General features: G+C 51.2%; 1 protein-coding gene and 1 pseudogene across 3 annotated transcripts in view; one reads left to right on the plus strand and one right to left on the minus strand.

Annotated features, from left to right (window-relative positions):
* Positions 1-20,460, plus strand: part of LOC144111257 (uncharacterized) — a 168,328-nt gene that overhangs the window by 33,276 nt on the left and 114,592 nt on the right. The gene's annotated exons all lie outside the window — the stretch shown is intronic.
* On the minus strand, positions 9,437-12,510 carry LOC144111255 (uncharacterized; annotated as a pseudogene).

Raw genomic sequence — 20,460 nt, forward strand, 5'->3', positions numbered from 1 at the left:
CCCCTTTTTTCGTGCGGGTGCTCGCGCGTTGACGGCAACGCGGGCGTCCACCGCGCGTCGCGTTTTTCGCTCGCGGAAAACGCGCCATGCGGTTCCGCCTTTAGAGATTGAGGGGCCCTTGAGTGAGCTTACTCTCAGCGCCGCAGGTCCCTTCTACGAATAACGTTGTCGGACTTGGTTATGAAGGAAACTGTACAGAGGGTTTATTTACATTATTACAAGATTTAGGAACCCATTGGAGGGTGATGGAAGAGGGTCGGAGGATCTAAGAAGACCTGATGATGATCGAGGATTCCTGGGTCACGGCACTCGTCGTCCGGTTTTAAAAGTGTCCGGTCCCTAGGATTCCCCAGGTTCGAAGAGGTCTTCGCCAGGTTGGGCGTGGCCTAATTTGCGCTGTCGTACACACACACACACACACACCACTTCACATAGGAACACACCCTGTCACATGTCTCGCCGGAGAGAGAGAGGGTGCCGCTGGACCCCTCCTTAAAGAAAGGCAGGTGCATTTATCTGAAAGCTGAGTACTTAGACATGCTTAATAGAGTGGAATTACTGAGTACCCACACACTAACACCACGTAAACATGCAAGTCAACAATACATTCCTTGCTTAAATGAGAAATCTTTCCCGAAAATTCAAGAATGTAAAATATCTATTTTGCTGAATCGGTGTGTGACTTTGGCATGGCAAAGTAATGATAGACCACCGCTGCTGATGTAACATGCGCTACATTATGTCAGCTCAGCACTGCAGGCCACCGCGAGGCGTGAGAACAAGAATTTAAAAATATGTCTTGTAAATTATCAGCTCGCTTATGAGGTCCTTTACTTTTCATGAATGTTCAGTGGCCTGCACTCTGCACATTGCAAGCATTTTATAGCCAGCCTCGAATACAGTTTCAGATTCCCTCTACCATTCTTGAACTGCTTTTTCACAATGTTAGTGTGCATGTTTGACAGGCTTGGTAGAAATTCTGCACACCCTTCAAGCTCTAATCAGTGTTTCAGAAGTACAACTGCATCTTCAGCTGCGCTGACTGGCATTTCACTAGGCACAGGGTCATTGATGGAGGACAAATAAACCGCAGCTTCTGCTTCGGTAGTCAGTGTTTCTTGAGACTTTCCTCGCTCGCAACAGGTGCTCACATTTTCATCCACTGCCTCAGTGACCTGTTGCGTCAAAGGGGCAGATGGCACTACTTGACTGAATATGGCGTTAGCTTCAGCATCTGCAGAGCTTGCCTTTAATGGAGTGTTAATTCTTATGCTTTATATCCCACATGGTGGAAGCATCTCTTCACTGTACAGAGTCGGTCACACTTGTCTAGAGTGCTCGAGAGGTGCCATCCGGGGGAAATAAAGCGGAATTCTAAAGCAGGCATTGACTTTCACATATAATGGTTGCGCTGGAGAGCAGCAGAATAGACATGTGAATCGCACAGGCACCAGCGCCTTACCGCTAGCAAAACAGCTGCGAAAAGATTTAACCTCATTTGCTCCGCAGCGCACCACCCGAGTGCTCTAGACAAGTGTGATCGACTCTGTACTCGCCTGCACTTGTTCCCAGGAGTGGGCCAGGATCTGGATATCTGACAACAAATCTCTCCTGTGGCTCTCCCCACTATGTGCGCAAAGCAGTGTTTTGTAAAGAGGCATTGGTGAACCTTGACATTCTGTATTACGCCTTGACCCATTGGCTGGGTGACAGCTGTTGTATTGGTTAGACCTTATTGGTTAGCTGTTGTATTGGATTCTAGTTAGACCTTGCGTCTCCCTTCTCAGCCAGTTTTCAATAGGTACCATTGTCATTCTTGCTCTTCCATTAGCACAGCACGTCACAGGAATGTCTCGAACTCCCTTGAAGCAGCAAGGCGGTTTCGACTTCCTTGCAACCAGCAGCTTCAACTTTCCATTTCCTGCTGTGTTTGTGCACACTGGCGCAGTAATGTGCCCCTCACTGCGTTTTCCACGTGTGCAGGCTTCTCCTTTGTAGGCGAGAGTTTTTGATGGAAAATGCCTCATAAAAATAGGTCCATTTCGTCAGTGTTGAAGATGTTTCACGGCCCGTAGCAGTGCAAAATTTCCTGCAGCCGCCTTTGTTGACAGTTGCAGCAAACGTCTCTTTGAAAAATGAAACGCACAGCCTTAATCTTGGATGGAAATACCACTCCATGTGACCTTCGTCAAGCATGGCCGGCTTCTAGGCGGACCAGAAGATATGCCCAGTTTCTTTAGGGCTCCCCGAAAGTACAGGACCATCAGCATCCCAGCTTACTCCTGAAAGGTCTTGCCAAGTTGCAGTTCCCGCTGAAAAGCCCTTCTGCTTCGTCACTGCAACTAAATGATTTTGGTACACTGTCAGAGCTGCTTCAGCACTCTTCACATCCGTCACTCCACTTGTGACCCCTTCTCCACTCTTGATGAAAGCCTTCACTTCGCTGGTAAACTTCCTCATGCGCATCCCTGCAAAGATGGGGCAGGCGTTTGTTGCTTGGGTTATGGTTGCAGCATCTTTCATGAGGGTTGCACTGGAGAGTTTGGAGTAGTACTTCTTTACTGGCAGCGGGCTGAAGGTCGTTGGCTGGGTGTCCAATAGAGCAGCAAGTTCGTTGAAGTCCTTCCTCTCGTTCCTGTCGTTGTGCCCTGTCATAAAGCTCAACACTCCAAAGTCTTCCACATAAGTCCCGAACATTGCATGAAACAGGATTTGCTGAGACAAATGAGGATTATTTATGTTCAAGGTGGATTGATGCCCTGAATTCTGCAGCCTCTTGTAGAAGTCGAACATTCCTCTTCCTGAGAAGTCAAGCATTTTTGCTTTTTCTGGGTCAAACACGACGTTTTTTCGCCCTTCTTCATCCACTTCCTTGGAGAGCTAGGTGAGAGAGGAACACAGTGGTGGGGTGAACCTCCTCTGCTCTCTTCCGCCCACTATCATGGCACAGTTTGCCAGCCGGGAAAGAATGCCTCTGCAATTGGAAGCGGAATGAGTTTTCATGACCCGGGAAATGGTGCCAATGTCTGGAATGGAACTAGAGGTTATTTTTACAGCTGCCTCCCATTTGGCATTGTATCGGTTATCCTTCCCGGGGGCAAGCTGGGCAGCCTGTGTTATCGGTCTCGGGGACTGAGCCGTGCCACTCTCGACAAAGGGCTTAAAGCTTGCACGTGCACAGAGCTGGCGGTGTTGTGGATAGATCCCCAAGGCCTTGAAGTCAACCACCGTTGTCTCTACAGCATTTGCAGAGCTTGACTTCTGGACAGCTATGCCCACAGGCATGATCCTTGTTTCTTTGAGCCTCTCCCCAAAGGTTGCTAAAAGGCTGAGAATGGTTGTCCTACTCTTTCCTGTGTTCGTCTCGTCGTGTGCGCATCGCCATACCAAGAATGGTTTGAACGTTGCGGAGAATTGGCAAGCAGCATCCACTTACACCACAGAAAAAGAGCCTTTTCTAGTGCTTCATACAGTGTTGTCCTCATCCGCATTTGGTTTGAAGGTTTCATTCTTGACAGCACCTTGAATGGTGGCTTTGTTTTTCAAGATCTGTGACAACGTTGACTTCGGCGATGATCGCTGTAATGAATGTGCAAATGCTTCAGGCAAGGGCCCACATATCCGATTTCAGCACGTGCTAGGTTTATTGGATGTGGATTGACTCCAGGGGTATGTGTGATGATAACGCTTTCTCGATGGCAATGATTGGGGTAGAATCCCAGGCGATATCGTGTGTGGTGTTTTTGCCTGAGTTTGATAGTAGAAACGTGGCATATCTGAACTTTGTAGTCATTAAAGGTTTTTGCCGGCGTTTCGCTTACACCAACTGCGTACAGAATGACAGCCCCTCTTTCGTTCTTCCTTCAGTGCTGTGGGAGGGTCTGGAGAACAGCGTTGCTCAATGTTCAGGATTTGGCTGGGGTACCCTTGTGAGCTCTTCTTTTATCCTATTTTCTTCTGTTGTTCTTGTCTGTGGGGATGAGCATAGGTGGTGCTAGAAAAATACAATCAGTATACCCCAGGAGCATAATCTGGGTGCATAGAGTCCCGGTGCTTTCGTTTCACACTCTTCTTCAACGCATTTGAACTTTCTTGTTTCTTGTCACATTTGCGACTTCGACGAACATCTTTCTCCGTAGCCCTCTTGAGGCCTGTTCTTGGCATAATTGTTTTTAGCTCTCCTGGTGTCGTGGCAGCTGCATTCTGGCTCTCTGTATTGAAGCGAAGCACCACCTCAGCGACAGCTGCTTCAACGGCAAACAGTGAGGAGTGACGCTCTTTTGGCACCAGATTCCAGAGGACAGAATGAAAACTCTCATTAGAGTTTTGTGTTTTCCCATGGAAACACCTTTCCAGCAGTTTTGTTTCAGAAAGCCGCTCATAAACTGGCAGCAGTGCACGAGCTACATCCTGTGGTAAATTGTAGCTATGTTTATTTATTTATTTATTTATTTGAAATACCTTACAGGCCTGTAGGGCATTGTGTAAGGAGGGCGGCAAAACATCAAGATCAAATTTAAAAGGGGACAAACAAAAACAAGGAAATAAGGCACTATACATGATCAGTAAAAATTTGAAACACCTCAATACAGTAAAAGCTCGTTAATTCGAACTGCAAGGGGACGCCATCTCAGTTCGAATTAAACGAAGTTCGAACTAACGAAAGCAATGAAGAAAAACAGGACACCGCGACCAGGAAGCAGCAGGGCATGGCGCCAGTTCAATTTAATGTTTGAAAAAATCCGTAATTGTGGTCTGCTTTTTTTCTTTGAAGGCAACAGCAAGCACTTTTTGCTCTAAAGAGCGAATGTTGCGGAAGGCTTCCTCTTCGCTTTCTTCAAAACTGAAGAACAGGCGGGCGGCATTAAGTCCGGCCATGACTTCCGCAGCGGAGGGCCGCACCGGTGCCTCGTCGTCTTCCTCGTCGTCGTCAGTGGCAGCGACAGGCTCTATGTTTTTAACTTGGGAAATGATGTCCTCGTCTGTGGTCACACCACAGACAACTGCGCTCGCATCCACGTCTACGTAGTCGGCAAAGGAAACGTCTTTCAGAACGTCCGACATGGGAGCGGTGACGCTAGTGACGCAGTCTCCGTGCGCAGGTGGCTCGTCCACGTGCTCGCCTTGCGTGGTGAAGCCACAGTGGCGATAGCAATTGGCTATTGTAGCCCCTGTCACTTGTTCCCAAGCACGCACAAGCATATGCAGTGCACTCAAGAGCGTCACTTCATAATTCTGGTATAGAATAATTCTTTCTAGTATGTGGCGCCAATAAAATGTCTTCAAATTTTTTATAATGCCCTGGTCCATGGGCTGCAGCACTGCCGTTGTGTTGGCTGGAAGAAAGGCCAACTCAACGGCATTCGTTTGAACTTCAATCTTGTGCGCAGAGCAGTTATCGACAAGAAGAAGGATTTTGCGGCCACAGCGCTCGAACTTCTTGTCTACCTTCATGAGCCACTGCTTAAACAGCTCTCCAGTCATCCAAGCCTTCCTGTTTGCCGCGTAGTCTGTTGGGAGGGACCTGATGTTCTTGAAGCAGCGAGGATTGCTCGACTTTCCTACCACGAACAGCGGTAGCTTTTCACTTCCGGTCATATTTGCCGCAACCATCACCGTTACTCGCTCTTTTTCTTCGTTTAGCCCCCGTACACTTGTCATCTTTGTACGTGATCGTTTTGGCGGGCAGTAACTTGAAAAATAAGCCTGTCTCATCATCTCATCAGCATTAAAAATGTCCTGCGGAGAGTACTTCCGTTGGTAGCCTTGTAGGACCTCGGAGCGCCAACTTTCACATGTTTCCAAGTTAACAGCCTTCATCTCCCCTGACACCGCACGAAACACAAGGTCGTACCTTTCACGGAAGCGGTGCAGCCACCCATCTGAAGCTGCGAAGTCGTCGTAGCCCAGCCGCAGGGCGAAGTCAGTCCGCTGCCTTCGCCAATATGACGGGGCCACTCAGCGGTATGTCCTGAGCACGCATCTCCTTAATCCAGTGGAGAAGCGCTTTTTCGAGGTCGGGGTACTTTGCCAGCCGCATCCTCTTCCTTTCGCTGGCAACTTCTGCCTCTAAGGCGTCTTCAATCGCCCTCTTATTTTTTATGTAAGTGGACAGCGTGCTCTTCGGTATTCCATGCTTCTTGGCGATTTCTTGTTTCGACAAGACTCCGGCGTCCACTTCCCGTAAGATGTCGCATTTATCCTTCAGTGTTTTGGCGCGGTATTTACCGCGGGTGCACGCCATTCTGAAACCGCACGTCAGCACGGCGAAGCACACCACCGAGGCCTAACTTTTCAAGCGATCCGCACAACAAAGGTCGTAAGCGCGCCGAAAACCAGAAAACTCGAGGCTGCCGAAAGCGGCCGAGACCACCGCGAGTTCAGGACAAAGACGTTGACGAAGGCTCCTCCTATTCGTTCAATTCTCGAGTGCTAGCGGAGCTGCGATGTACTGGATTCGCTGTATTTTTTGTGCTGGTTGCGCCATCCATCGGTTAATAACGGCAGCTACAGTCGAGTGCTAGCGGAGCTGCGATGTACTGGATTCGCTGTATTTTTTGTGCTGGTTGCGCCATCCATCGGTTAACAACTGCAGCTATACGACAAGATTCTTAGGCCTCTGCGATCGGCGGCTCAAAACCGGAAACCGCAGTTCTCGGAGGTAGAGAGAGGGCGCGTAGCTGTTGCCACAGCTGCCACCCCTTGCCCTCCAGCCTATGCGCCGGGTGCTGGCACCGGTTTTACCCGCTTTTACCTTCTCTCCCCCATTTTGGAGGCAACTCAGCCGCTGCAGCCTCGCGACAAGGCCTGCTCTGGCCATGTGCCAGGCGGCACGCCGCCCAGGCGCGGCGGCGCGTAGTTCGAATTAACCGTGGCAGAACCAACTCACGTTTGAATTAACGGGCTTTTTTATACATGGACTTCTATGGAGCTAGGCCGGACCAAGTAGTACGGTTCGAATTATCCCGAAATTCGAATTACTGAAGTTCGAATTAACGAGCTTTTACTGTATAATACAGAACAGTTGACATGGTGGTGGTGGTGAAAACATTTAATTGCTGCAATAGAGTTTGGGAGCCACAGAGGGGCCCCGCTGCATGGTCGGCGTCCCTAGTCCGGGACATCGCATGACAATGCCCCGTCTCTCGCCCGTGTCACCAGAGCCCTTTGGGACTCAAGCGAGGAGCAGTTGAGGAGGGCAGTCTCCCGTGCCACTCTGGAAGGGGTAGGGGAAGGGGGGAGGGGGGGATTTTGAGTACATGCCCACACCATGTGGAAGATATCACAGGTCTCCCCACAGTGCGGGCATCGCCCATCCGTGTTAGGATCGTAATGCTTTAAGATTGCAGGACAGAGCAGAGTACCTGTCTGCAGGCGCCTTAAAGTTCGCTCCTCCGTCTTACTCAGCCCCTTAGCAGGGGCCGGGAAAAGGCGGTGGTTGTCGCTATAATGCGTTATTATTTCCCTGAATCGCAGCAGCGGCTGGTTAGTCTCCGAGCCAGAAGAGCTGGGATGAGGAGCCCGGTAAATAAGCATCAGCGTCAGCGGCCTCATTACCTCGTACGCCCTGATGGCCAGGAGCCCAAATGATTCTTTTCGGTGTTGGATCAGTGGCAGTCCGTCGTAGAATGCAAGTAGCTAAGGGGGAGATCTCCCCAGCCAAGTAATGATCACATGCTTTTCGGGAGTCCGTAATGATGATTCTCGAATTGGCGTGGGCGGCAGCGAGCGCTATCGCTACTTCCTCGGCTCGCATTGAATTCGGGGCTCGAAAAGAGATTCCATCGACGTGCATTTCCTGGTGAACAACAGCGGCCGTGTAAAATCCCGTGGGCGACGGTCCTGCTACGTCTACATAATATACACCGGGTCGGGAGCCGTGTTGTCTCTCAAGAGCCCGAGCCCGCGCTTGTCGTCTGTTTTCGTGCATGTCGGTGTCCATGTTACGGGGGAGCGGGGAGACCCAGAGCATATGGCGCCACAGTACCGGGATACGCTCCGTCTCCTCTGGAGTGCAGTCGTGTTGGATGTGTAAGCGGTTTAGCAGGCGGCGCCCAGGGGCCGTCTGCATGAGCCGCGTGTATTGGTTCACGAGGTGGGCCTCCTGCAGCTCCTGGTAGGAGTTTAGCACCCCCAATGCCTTCAGTTTGGCATTAGAGGTAGCCACCGGGAGATCCAGGGCTCGCTTAGTTGCCTTGCTGATGATGGCGTCTATTCGCGCCTCGTCTTGCTTAGTAGTGCGGAGATATGGCACGGCGTAGAGGATCCGGCTAAGGCATAGACGAGCCGAAGCGCGTCCCTGCCCAGCAGACCGCCCCGCTTGTTGGAAACGCGGCGGATCATACGCCCTACCTGTTCGCCTACTCGAGGTTCACAATGGTGCAGTCCGGTCTGAGTCTGTGGTGAATGAAAAGGCCCAGAATACGGAGCTCCTCCACCTCTCTAATAGGACCTCCTGACAGAGAGATGTGAATTGCTGTCCTATCCTTTGGCTTCGCTCTGACATGCAGAAGCTCTGATTTCGCTGGAGCACATTGGAGTCCACAGTCCATAGCATACGCATCGACTATGGAAGCGGCCTGCTGAAGACGGGCCTCCATGTTCCCAAGGCTACCCTCAGTGGTCCAAATTGTAATGTCATCTGCATATAACGCGTGTTGAATGCCTTCCACCCGGGCCAGTTGGCTTGGGAGGCGCATCATAGCTATGTTGAACAGGAGCGGTGATAACACCGCTCCCTGAGGGGTACCCTGTGTTCCCATCATGTAAGGGCCGTATTCCTCGCCCTCAATCCGAAGGAAGGCCTGGCGATTAGTCAAGAAATCTCTTACATACGCGTAGGCCCTAGCCCCACAATCGGTAGAACTCAAGTTGGCCAGGATGCTTCCGTGTTTAACATTGTCGAAAGCCCCTTTCAGGTCAAGGGCGAGGATGGCTTTGTCGTTGTGTTGCATAGTTATGGGTCGTATTACATCCCTGTGCAGCTGGAGAAGGACATCCTGTGCAGACATGTGGGGGCGAAACCCGAACAGGGTGACTGCAAAGACGCCCTTACTCTCCAGGTATGGAGAGAGGCGATCCCGAACCATCGTCTCCATAAGCTTGCCCGCACATGAGGTCAGTGATATGGGCCTCAGGTTGTCCGTATTCACAGCCTTACCTGTTTTAGGGATAAACGTCACAAGTGACGTTTTCCACTCGGGAGGGAGTGGACGCCCGTCCCAGATCTGGTTGATGTATTCTAATAAATGGAGGTAGGCTGGGTCCGGTAGGTTCGCCAACAGGTTCACTGTTATGTGATCCCGTCCCGGAGCCGTACGCCGGCGCATTTTTGCTAAGGCCGCATTAAGGTCGTGCAACTTAAAAGGGGCATCAAGTGTTTCATTATGCCTGCCAGAGTACATGTACTCAGGCCGAGGCGGGTCCTCCGTACGACAGAGATATCTGTCGCACAGAGTGTCCGCAAGTTCCGCCGTCGTACCTTGATACCCTTGCAGAGCCCGCCGGAGCTGCTTTTGCGTCTCCCCTCTCCTTTGGGAGGGGTCGATTAGACTGCGAAAGAGACGCCACGTCCCCTTCGAGCTCATTTGATGAGCTGCGGCGTCGCAGCGTGCTATCCAATTTGAATCTGAGAGTTCGGCAGCATACGCTGCAGCCTGCTCTGTGAGTTTGGCTATGCGGTCACGTAATTTGCGATTAGTTTTATGCTTTTTCCACCGTTTAGTTAAGCTCCGGCGCGCCTCCCACAAATGCAGGAGGTGGGTGTCCACTGTGGGGATCTCTTCGGTGGTTTGTAGTGTTGTGACATGTTGTTTCTGAATGTTGTATATATGTGGTTAGCCCACTCCGCGTAGCCGCCGGAAAATAGTACGGGAGGGATAGTGTGATTTCGGAATTTGTGCCAATCGGTCAGCTTGGCCTGACCCCATTTTTTGCGCGCTGCCTTCGCCATGAGTGTAATCCGGAGAAGGAGATGATCGCTGCCTAGAGAATCGCCCAAGTTCTCCCAAGCAGCCGCTCTAGCATTTTTAACGAGAGAAAGGTCGGGACACGTGTCGCGGGTTACCGAATTCCCCACTTGGGTGGGATACGCCGGGTCCGTAAGCAACGTGAGGCTGAGGGTGGAGATGAGCTCCGCCAGCTTACGTCCTCTTGCCTGTTCGAAGTGGTAGCCCCAATGAAGGCTGGGAGCATTGAAGTCTCCAACGATCACTAGAGGCTCTTTGGCTGCCATTTTTATCGCGCGAAGGAAGATTTCATTAAAAGTTCGCGCGGCTTATGCGGAGGGCAGTATATGTTGAGGATATGTATTGACGGGTCGCGGCGTGTGAGAGGCAGTACCCGGACCATTGTATATTCTTGCTCGGTACTCAAGTCTAAGTCGACCTGAACCACGGTGTAAGCTTTATTCACCAAGATGCACGTAGAGGCGCCCCCCGGAAAGGTGCTGTAGCCCGATAATTTAGCGTCTATGCCGGGCTCCTGCAGGGCAATGAGTGCCGGCATGTCTCCTAGGGACTGCAGGTGGAGCTGGAGGTGTGGCCGTTTTTTCCAAGCTCTGAAACCCCTGCAGGTCCATTGGATGATCTAGAATTTTTCAAGGTTTTTATCATTCCTATTAGATCTGCTAGCCATTTTGTTCTATTTATTTACGGGCAAGCGGACTAGCTCTGGCCGGCAGCCAGCGCAACCCCAGTGATTGGCCGCACCGACCCACCAGCTGCAGAGCCTGAACCATGTTCCTCCGCTGCCTGGCGGGAAGCTGTCTTACGTTTGAGGTGAGGGGATTCGCAGCTAGTGGCATTCTTAATTTGGGTGCTGACCCAGGGCTGCACGGCTTTAAGGACCGAGTCAGTGACCTGGGCCATAAGGTCGGGAATTGCTTGCGTTAAAGCTGCCTTGAACATGTCCTGGAAAGACTCGCGGACTGCTGACATGATTTGATGCGGGAGGGCCACCACTTGCTCCTCCAGTTGCTCGGTTTGGCGCTGCAGTGCCTCTAGGCCGGCGACGCGACCAGCAGATCCAACTACCGTGTCTCCGCACTGCCGCGAGACGCTAGTGAGGCAAGATGTTATGGATGGTCCGTCATCCTCGTCATCTGGCTCAGCTTCTTGCATTGGTTCGGATGACCCGGCCTGTTTGGCCTCTAATTCTTGAATTTTGCACGCTAGAATTTGGTTCTGGCGCCTGAGCTCATCTACCTGCTGCTGTAGGGCGGTTTCGGTAGGGGAGGGACGGGTAGGGGGCCCGGAGACTGCCCTACTCCAACTGCTCACCTGTGGTTGGACGGGTGCCAAGGGCGGGAAGTCCCTGGCGTTGAGGACCGGGGGCACCGCCTGGGTCGCGGACTTGACAGGTTTCGATGTGCCGGGTTTGGCCTTGGTTTCCTGATCAGCTGGCGCTTTCTTGGCCTTGGGCGGAGGAGCCTGCTTGGGCCCCGTCTTTGTCTTTGGTTTGGATCCGGATGGGGAGCTCGGTTTGATGGCTTTCCGGAACCGCCCGGCACAGCCAGGAGCTCCGGTAGGGTGGCTGCCTCCGCAGATGAGGCAGCTCGGAACACAGTCAAGTTCTGCCGGGCCGTCAGGAGTGGCATCGGGAACCTGGACTCCGCAGCGTTTGCAGCGGCCCGGCTGCGGTCGCGGGCACGCATCGGCCCGATGGCCCACTGTGCCACAGCGGTGGCATGCTGGCACTGTTTTCTTGTACAGGCGAACAGGGAGCCGTTCGTAGCTGTACAACACCGTCCGTGGCACCTTGGTCCCCGCGAAGGTGATCACCGCAACCGGGGTTCCCACTAGCTTGCGCACAGACACCACATTTTGTTCCGCACTGAGTTTTCGTTTAACGCTTTCAGACGTTTCGTCTGGCAAAACAGTCACGACACCTCGACAGAACGCACCGGAGAGTGTAGGGTGTCCCCGGAACGGTAGCGCGCGTTCCCCTACCAGCAGCACAATATCCCGGAGTAGCTTCTCCGCGGCGTCGACAGATTTCAGTGCACATACAAGGACGTTTTGGTCCCAAACGGGGCACACCTCAAGTCCAGCATTTGCGTTGTCCCCGAGGATGCTGCGGACTGCAGCGCCGGCTCGTCCAGGACCAAAAGTTGCCTCGAGGTCGACCGTGTTTCTTGGTTTCAGCACCACGACGATGTCATCTTTTTCAATGCGCGGCGTGTTCTGCGGCTGCCACCGGAGTTGCTTGGAGCTCTTTGAGGCTGCGTTCAGCGTACTCCCGCCCTGCATATGCGCAGAGCTAGCCGGCGCCTGTTGCTGGGTGGCACCAGCACCAGCGTCCCTCGATGCCGCCGCCGCGTTCTTCTTTCCGCGCCAGACGCGGACCATATCTTGGAGGTAATTGTCCTCGGTTGGTAGAGGATCCTCGCCTTGAGTCGTATCCTCGGATTGATGGGTATCCATTGTTACGATCTGCAAGGACTGCGGGTCAGTCGTATCCGGTGACTTGATTTGGAGCCGCCAGAGCCGAGGGATCCCCGACCGGGGCCATCGCAGGCCTCGGCGCCGTTAGGCTTAGCACCACCGCGGCGTGATGAAAGCTTCAAATGACCGAAAAGTGGTCAAAAATTGGCCCCACCTTAACAAACGTGGTGTAGACGGGTGCCGCTGAGGTTCCTGGAGACGATGATACCAGGCTTGCAGGGGGAAAAGTTGGTGTATCGCAATTGATTGCGATCTGTCACGGAGCCGACGCGGTATGCGACTGCTCCCGTCCTGAACGCCCCATCCAAAAAAAAAAAAGTTGACATAGGAACACAGAAATAGGTGCTGGGTCTCCTTTTGCAATAGCGGCATTGTGCCGGCACCGTGAATCCCTGCCAGTTGGGCACAACGAGTGGTCAGAGTGATTATCCGTAGATGTCACATGGTGATACAAGGCCATGACTGCCCTTTTCATGTTGTTTACGTCGCCTTCATGCGACTTGAGAGCACGACCGTAATACATACTCAATTTTGAATTCAAATCACTCGTTAGTCGGCCTTTACCTTCTTAGTTTCGACCATCTTCGGTTCTGTGCTTCTGAACGAGATTGCGAAGAGCTGTTCCCATTTTTTTTTTACGTGGTTGACGCGCTCTTCTTTCTCGACTGGGATAAACCCATAAACTTGCACCTGGTTTATGGCATCAAACGTGCGACTGTCCCCATTGCAGAGGACAGTCATGTAGTGGAGGTTGTGGCGCTCAATAGATCTCTGAATTAAAATGAGGCCTGCCTCAACCTCCATTTGACCCGATTTGCAGTCGGTGTTTTTCTGGCATCTGCCCGGTGCTTTTCTTCCCAGTCTTCGTATTCCTCTGCGTCAGGTTTCGGACCGAGTTCACAACCTAAGCAAAAATTGCTTATGACGCCATAGTCCAATACGTAGCCGGTGAATACTGTGTTTACTCGCATAATGGTCACCCTTTTTTTTCTAAAAAAATTGACACAAATTTTAGGGTGCGATCATTACACGGAGTAAAGTTTCCACAAAAAATTTTTTGAGGATCTAAAATGCAAACAAGTTGCAGGTCAGACTTCTTACAATAGCTATCACGATCATAACCAAAAATAGAAGTTAAGTAAGGCTTACCTTTGAAATAAACGCACACATTGCACTGGCATCACATGAACTACACATTGCCCTTTTATTTTTTCTTATTCTAAAATTTATTCCGAGTCCGAATCCTTACTGTTGTTGCTGCAGATTCGTTGTCGTAAACGGCAATGTCATCACTGGGGGCATCTTCGTGGTCTCAAAGAAAGTCGTTTTCCGTTCCATCCAGAGCGTTGGATATGCCAGTGTTCTTAAAACTCTTGGCCACTACCTGGTCGGGGATACCCGTTGGCCGTCACAGCAAGCATGACAGTGCATCGCTGCTTTTCTGCACCTGATGTCTTCACGGGGATACTCCGAGCGCCCTTCAACGTGTTTCGGGGCATTTCGAAGGTTAGCGGAGTTTGGTCGGCATTCCCTATTTGCGACGAGGTAGTCGCTCTTTTCGCGCATCCTGGTGACAAAATGGTGAAAGTCTATTACCCCGCTTTCATACGTGGATGGGAGCCACTGGCACAACGACAGCCGCTGCCTCGGGTTTCTGCAAGCTTCAACTCGTCGACAATGAGGCCACCATGGCACTCAAATTCAGTCATCTCTTGCGTTTTTCTTGATATGCCAGAAAGTACTGCTGCATTGAATCCAAATCTGCTTTCATATTTCTTCATATACTTCTTGAGACAATGTGGCTAGGTAGCACAACTGTTTTTGTTTTCGCACATGTTCGTAGAGACGTGGACTTTTCATGTGCATTGTAATGCATTCTAACATCTACTCTGGATTATAGCGCATCCCTTTGACAGATTTTCAGCTTCCAGCCTCAAAACACTGCATGATTGCAACTCTTTGTTTCTGTGGTAGCTTTTAGATCCTTATAGCACAGTACTTTCTTTAATATCCTCTTTCTCTTGCTTCATTTGAGCGATGGTTCGATCCAAGCTTTTTACTTTGGCTCTGAGATGTCTCACTGCTTCTGTTCTTGACCTCAACTTCTTTCCATAATCATAACTGACATTTCGCTTCTTTTCCCGGCACCGTTGATTAATTAGAAGCCTTCTCAAATACTTACAGGCGACGCACCACATCTCATTTTCGCTCACGGCACCTTTGCACCGTATATGATGGAAGCCTTCGCTCCATTTTATCATTTTTGAGCAGCTGACATGGGAGAACTCCGTCAGTAACCTGCATGCTATCAACCTCCTGCAGCACGTACGCTGGATCACATTTGTCGTCACCGCTTGACGCAATGAGGAATCAGCCAATTACAGCAGGGTGGTGCTTCGAGAGCATTTATTTTCAGGGTTAGGGACCGTCTGTTAAGTTTCTGTATAAAGAAATAAGAAATAAGCAGCGGTCAAAATTACTAATATTTTATTTTGCCAAAACATTGTGTTTAAAATTGGAAAATGTTAAGGAAAACTGAATCTGTATGAAGTTGTGCAATTAAGTTTGCTGGTGGGTAACTTTTGCTGCCGCAGGGAAGCGCTGACACTGGTATAATGTCAAGCCGCTTTGCACGAAAGCAGCTGATCCCACGCCGTGTTATTGTTGAAATCTGAAACCAAGCTGCTGTGCAGTTGACTTAAATCCGCAGAAAAATTTAAACGAATGCAGCGAAGGCTACGTGCCTACCGAGTGAACTTGCAAGAAGCGCTTGGTACGAAATCGACGAAGACAACTTGTTGAAGTCTGTGTTGTTTGGCTCTTTCGGTCAATGACAAAAATGCCAAAAGTTGAAGTGTTGCAGTATGTGATGTGTGGTTGTCTGTTTCTTTTCCCTTGGGAAACAAAAGACGACCACGAAGTGCGATTTTCTGCAAAAAATAATGTGCTTTGTCAGCATAAGCATGTCTTATTTATATGTAGCTGTGGCACACAGATGACTGTGAGAACCCACCCCTTCTGCGCGCTAACTTTGCAGTTTGCCTCCAACACCTGCTGTACGCATTTGCTTACCATTGGTTGTGTGATGCCGAAGTTCGCCTCGCTACCAGCGGCAGGTTGAAAGCCGCCCGTGGCAAATAACCGCAGTGCACATAGCACCTGCTGCCGCACCGACAACGTGCTAGCACGTGCACCTCCCAGTTCATCGGCGACTTCGTCGCACAGCCACTCCACAGTCTGCTTCTCCAGTCGAAAAAGGCGTCAAAACAGCTTGTCTGGCAAGTCAAAATGCGCCTTCGTGCGCACTCCTTCGCCGTAGCTCGCGCCAGCGCAGCCGCCTCAGTTGTATGGCCGCGTACACCGCTTCCATTTTCTGTCAAAAACGCAACGGTCAAATTGACCGCTTCGAGGATGTCACAAAAAACTGCCAATTTGCGCCTGCATAATTAGGTGTACAGCGTCACCACTTATGCCAGATCACTCACGTGATCTGCAGCCACCCATGATGCAAAAAAGCAAAATGGCCGCCGGCCACGACCGACCAATAGGAGTGAGGCTATATGACACGTTTTTGACAACATTGCTATTTGACAGCTCCGTAATATGGCCCCAGGTGTATCGTAGGGTACAGTAAAGCTGGCTGTATGGGATCACTGGCATGGACAACTGCCTTACATACGAGCAATCTCGCACAGATGGCAGCAGGAACTCACTATAGTCTTTAGTTACATGCGAGCCAGTTTAGCCGGTCCCAGGGCGGCCATCATATGGAAATAGCTATAATAGCTAGGAATGCCATCTGGATTTTGTCGTGCTACCGTTTGGTGTAGATATGGTATATACTCATGAAAACGTCAAGGTATGCAACCAAGGTATCCATCAAGGTGTGCACGCAGCACGTGCCTAGCTAAAGCTCTAGAGAAGAAAAAACGTACAAATGTCCCAACAAAGATTATAAGCCAGCAATACTCTGAGAAGGCCTTCAGCAAGGGTGTAATTTCGAAGATCGGCATGTGTGGGTTAATAAATAAGCATCTTGCTGACTACAGATTCGTTCCTTTGGGGTCTTTGTGGCATTTTTTCACGGAGGAAGCTAAAGGCCACGTTTTCTGGTTAAAGAGTCTCCTTGAGCCATGGTTTCACCAAGCAGGTGATGCAAGTTCGAGGAAAACAGAGGCATTACGTTTATGGAGGTGAAACAAAAATGTTCACACGCAGAGATAATCAGAAACCGAAAACACCCTCACAAATCCATGGGTTTAGCGAGGAAAAGAAAGGCTCAGCGCAGCATCAATGGGCTAACAAAAATACATCCAAATACCCCGTTTGGGTTGTTTCTCCTCATGGCCAGTTTCCATGTGTTCCACGCGCTACTTGATAAGCACACGTCCATGATGGGGAGGACATGGCTCTTAAAGCTCTGTCTGATCTCACATTCGTGGCTCCTCTGGATCGTCTGTCTTGCAGTTTTTTAGGCAAAGACCTTCACCGCATGTTACTGCGACCAATTGTCGCAGCACAAATTGTCGTATTTCGGCTTCATCATTGGTCCAGGCCTGGGGCTCATTTTTGATTCTTGCCTCAGTGTTGCTGGTTGAATTGCGGTCCGTCGAACAGCCTTTCTACCCTTCGCTGTTGGTTCTTGCTGGACATACTCTACGACACACGTGCCAACTTCGCCTCACCGACCGGTAGCGTTGACTATGCTGCTTGGCACCTACAGCCAGTCAACGATCTTGGGCAATGAGGTGTTTCGTCACACCTTCCGAAACCAATTGTTGTCACCTCTCACTTAATGCCTTAACGAGCCGGCCTTGCCTCAGCGTGGCATTCGTCGCTGACCCGGGGACCAGGCATCGTCAAGCGTGCTGCATTACTGTCGCGAGAAAAGGTATGTCAACGCACGTGCCCATGCATCTCGGCAAAGTCGAAGTCTGCCTGTCCCATTAAGTGCATTGCCCCACGTTACGGGGAAGTCTGGACATTTTAGGGACAGCTACAGTGCTTGTGTTGACCGAGTCTAGCGTTTCTGCAAAGCGCTGCTTTCACGTGGCCAGCAGTGGGTCCACCACCGTCAATGAGGACAGTACAATGGGCCAGCCATAGTGCGCACACATCACGTTATAAGACAGTGAGTGTGCCATTCCTGAGAGGAAGTGGCGCTCTAACCGCTGATACGCTTGACAAATAGGGCTGCACGATGTGATTTACTACTTGAACCCTCTTGAAACCAGTGATGACAGTCAGTCCTTTAGCTCTACAATGGGCTTATCACACCTTGTGGGTACGAACTCCCCCCCCCCCTCCCCTGCACCCACTTGCCTCCTTGTACACACCAGCGCCACCTGCCCTGTGTGCCTCATCTCCTTGTTTGCTGGCCCCGTTCGCTATTAAGAACACTTAAGGGGGGACGCGGCTTTCAACTCGCGGAAAATGGTCAAAAAAACGATTTTTTTAAATATTTATTTTCTGCTTTTACAAGTGATATTTTGTGTGATTACAAATTTTCATCGTCGAAAACCATCAAGAAGTGCGCCAAATCATTGTTTTGATGATCAAGGGTGGCGGAAAATTTCTTCCAAGTAGCGAAAAAACGCCGCTTTTCAAGCCCGATCTCTCTGCAACCGCCCAACGTAGCGCGGCCATCTTGGTTTCTATGGAAAGCGCGTTCCTCCGACTTCAAATTTCCCGCTTCAGCGGTCTCCTCAGAGCGGAAACAAACGTATAAAAAGCAAAAGTTTCACGGTCGCGCGGTGATTTCAGATTGGCTCCGCACGTCACGTGACAGCAGCGCGCTGCGCAGTTGGTCTCCTTGGCGGGTGCGTCGTCTGCTAACGCGTGCCTCTCGACTCTGCGGCTCCGCTGCTCGTCGTGTACGATGGGTTTTAGTCATTTGAGGCTTTTTTTTAGCAGAGAACCTCGGCTCGCCGTGACTGTCTCTTGCGCAGAGCTTAGTTTCGAATACGGATTACGCGGCCGGCATGTTCGTCAGTACGCGCGGAGCATAGTTTCGGAAGCGGCTTTCACTGGCGGTCATGGGTCGGCGACCTCTGAAGTACAAGACGGCGCGTGCCTATGGCACCCGTAAGCGAAAATCGCCGATGGTGAAGAAGAAGAAGTCGTCTGCTTCAATTACTTCTGATGTGCAGCGCACTGACGAAGTTACGGGCTCGCAGGCGAGTACTTCGTGCGCGGCTACGACTGTTGGTGGCACCGCTCCAGAGCCGCTGCCGAGCACTTCACACGCGGACGAAACATCGTGAGCGAGCACGGGGGCTCTTCTGAACCTTCTACTTCGCGCTCTGCATCGCTGGAAGCATCAAGCGATGAAGGCACCGCGCGTGTCGCGGGTTCTCTTGGCACTTCACGCGACGACGCCACGCCGTCCACGAGCACCGGGCGCACCATTCAGGCGCACCTGGAGCCGCGTTTTGTGTCGGAAACATCAAGTGATGAAGGCACCGCGCATGTCGCGGGTCCTCTTGGCACTTCACGCGACGCCGTCCACGAGCACCAGGCGAAAAAGGTCGGCCTATTGGTGGGAAAGGTGGCCTCACTCAGGCTTTAATTAAGAATGTAACAAATTATTATGGCAAGGCCCTGCACGATCACGACAACGTTGAGGACATGCAGAAAGCTGTGATGGCAACTTTTTATTACGTAACATCTACCGATGAACGCCCATGTCACGAGCTTTGCCCCCAAGGACCACAGAGTTGGTGCCAACACCAGGCTGCAAAAGCAGAGGGCAAACCTCTGCCCTCCCACAAGTACAGTCAAACCCCGTTACAACGAACTTCAGGGGACCGCGGGAAAACGTTCGTTATTCTGAAAGGTCGTTATAGTGAAAGCCCAAAAATTAGCCATAACAATAGCATTACAGTAACGCAAACGTCCTACCTTTGAAACGGTACCTCCTTGAACTCGTTTCTCACACAATGCACACGTGATCGTCGGACAAGGCACATTTATTTGAAATAGTCCGTGATCGTCTTCTGACGGGTGCAGCAGAGACTCTGCAGAACGAATGATTCCAGACCGTCCGCATTCTTATGCACGCCTTCGGTCGCTGTGCCGCTTTTGGCTATAAATATGCGGAGTTTTCGCAAGCAGTCCAACGCATCTGTGGCCGACACGGACTCGTCGCGGTCTTCGGGTGCTGCCGTAACGTCATCGTCCATGTCGTCGCTGCATTCCTCATCTTGAGTCGCCGTGCCCTGGACGCTCTGCAGTATGTCACCAGTGGTAAGCTCCGCTGAGGTCCACGTCGCCTCGTCACACTGGACATAGTCGTCAAATGTGACTGAAGGATCGACGGCTAGCTGCTCGGCCACCTCGCTCCAAAGCTCGCTCGAACTGTCCTCCGCTGCCGGTTCATCGGTTTGTGGTTGGCCATCTGTGATCGTCAGGCCGGCCTTCTTCGTGCAGTTTTGGATGGTGGTGGACGTGACGCTCCACCATGCGCCTGTCAGCATTTCCGCAGCCTGTAGGACGTTGATGGCTGTCGAGCGCTGCAGGCGCAGGTTGATGAGCAGCTGCTGAACAAGGCGCTTCCGGAAGTGCGACTTCACGCTCCTTATTATTCCTTGGTCCAGTGGCTGAAGTACTGACGTGCAGTTCGGTGGCAGATACTCGAGACGCACATTCGTGAGCCGTATGTTGACAATGTGCGCCGAGCAATTGTCGACAATCATCAAAATGTGCCTCCCCTCCTTCCTCATCTTCTCGTTTACCGTCAGCAGCCACTCAGAAAAGAGCTCGCGGGTCATCCAGGCACGCTGATTGGCCCTATAATGGCACGGCAGCGACACTACATTTTTCATGCAGCGCGGCTTCGAAAACCTCCCGATCACCAGAGGCTTCAACTTTTCAGTGCCATCTGCATTGCAGCAATACAGCACGGTGACGCGAAGCTTCGACTTATTGCCGCCTCTGCACTGTTCTCCTTTAAAATGCATTGTCTTGTCCGGGAGCAGCTGATAAAAGCAGGCAGTCTTGTCTGCATTAAAAACATTAG

The sequence above is a fragment of the Amblyomma americanum genome, chromosome 11 (assembly GCF_052857255.1).
Source record: "Amblyomma americanum isolate KBUSLIRL-KWMA chromosome 11, ASM5285725v1, whole genome shotgun sequence".
NCBI lineage: Eukaryota > Metazoa > Arthropoda > Arachnida > Ixodida > Ixodidae > Amblyomma > Amblyomma americanum.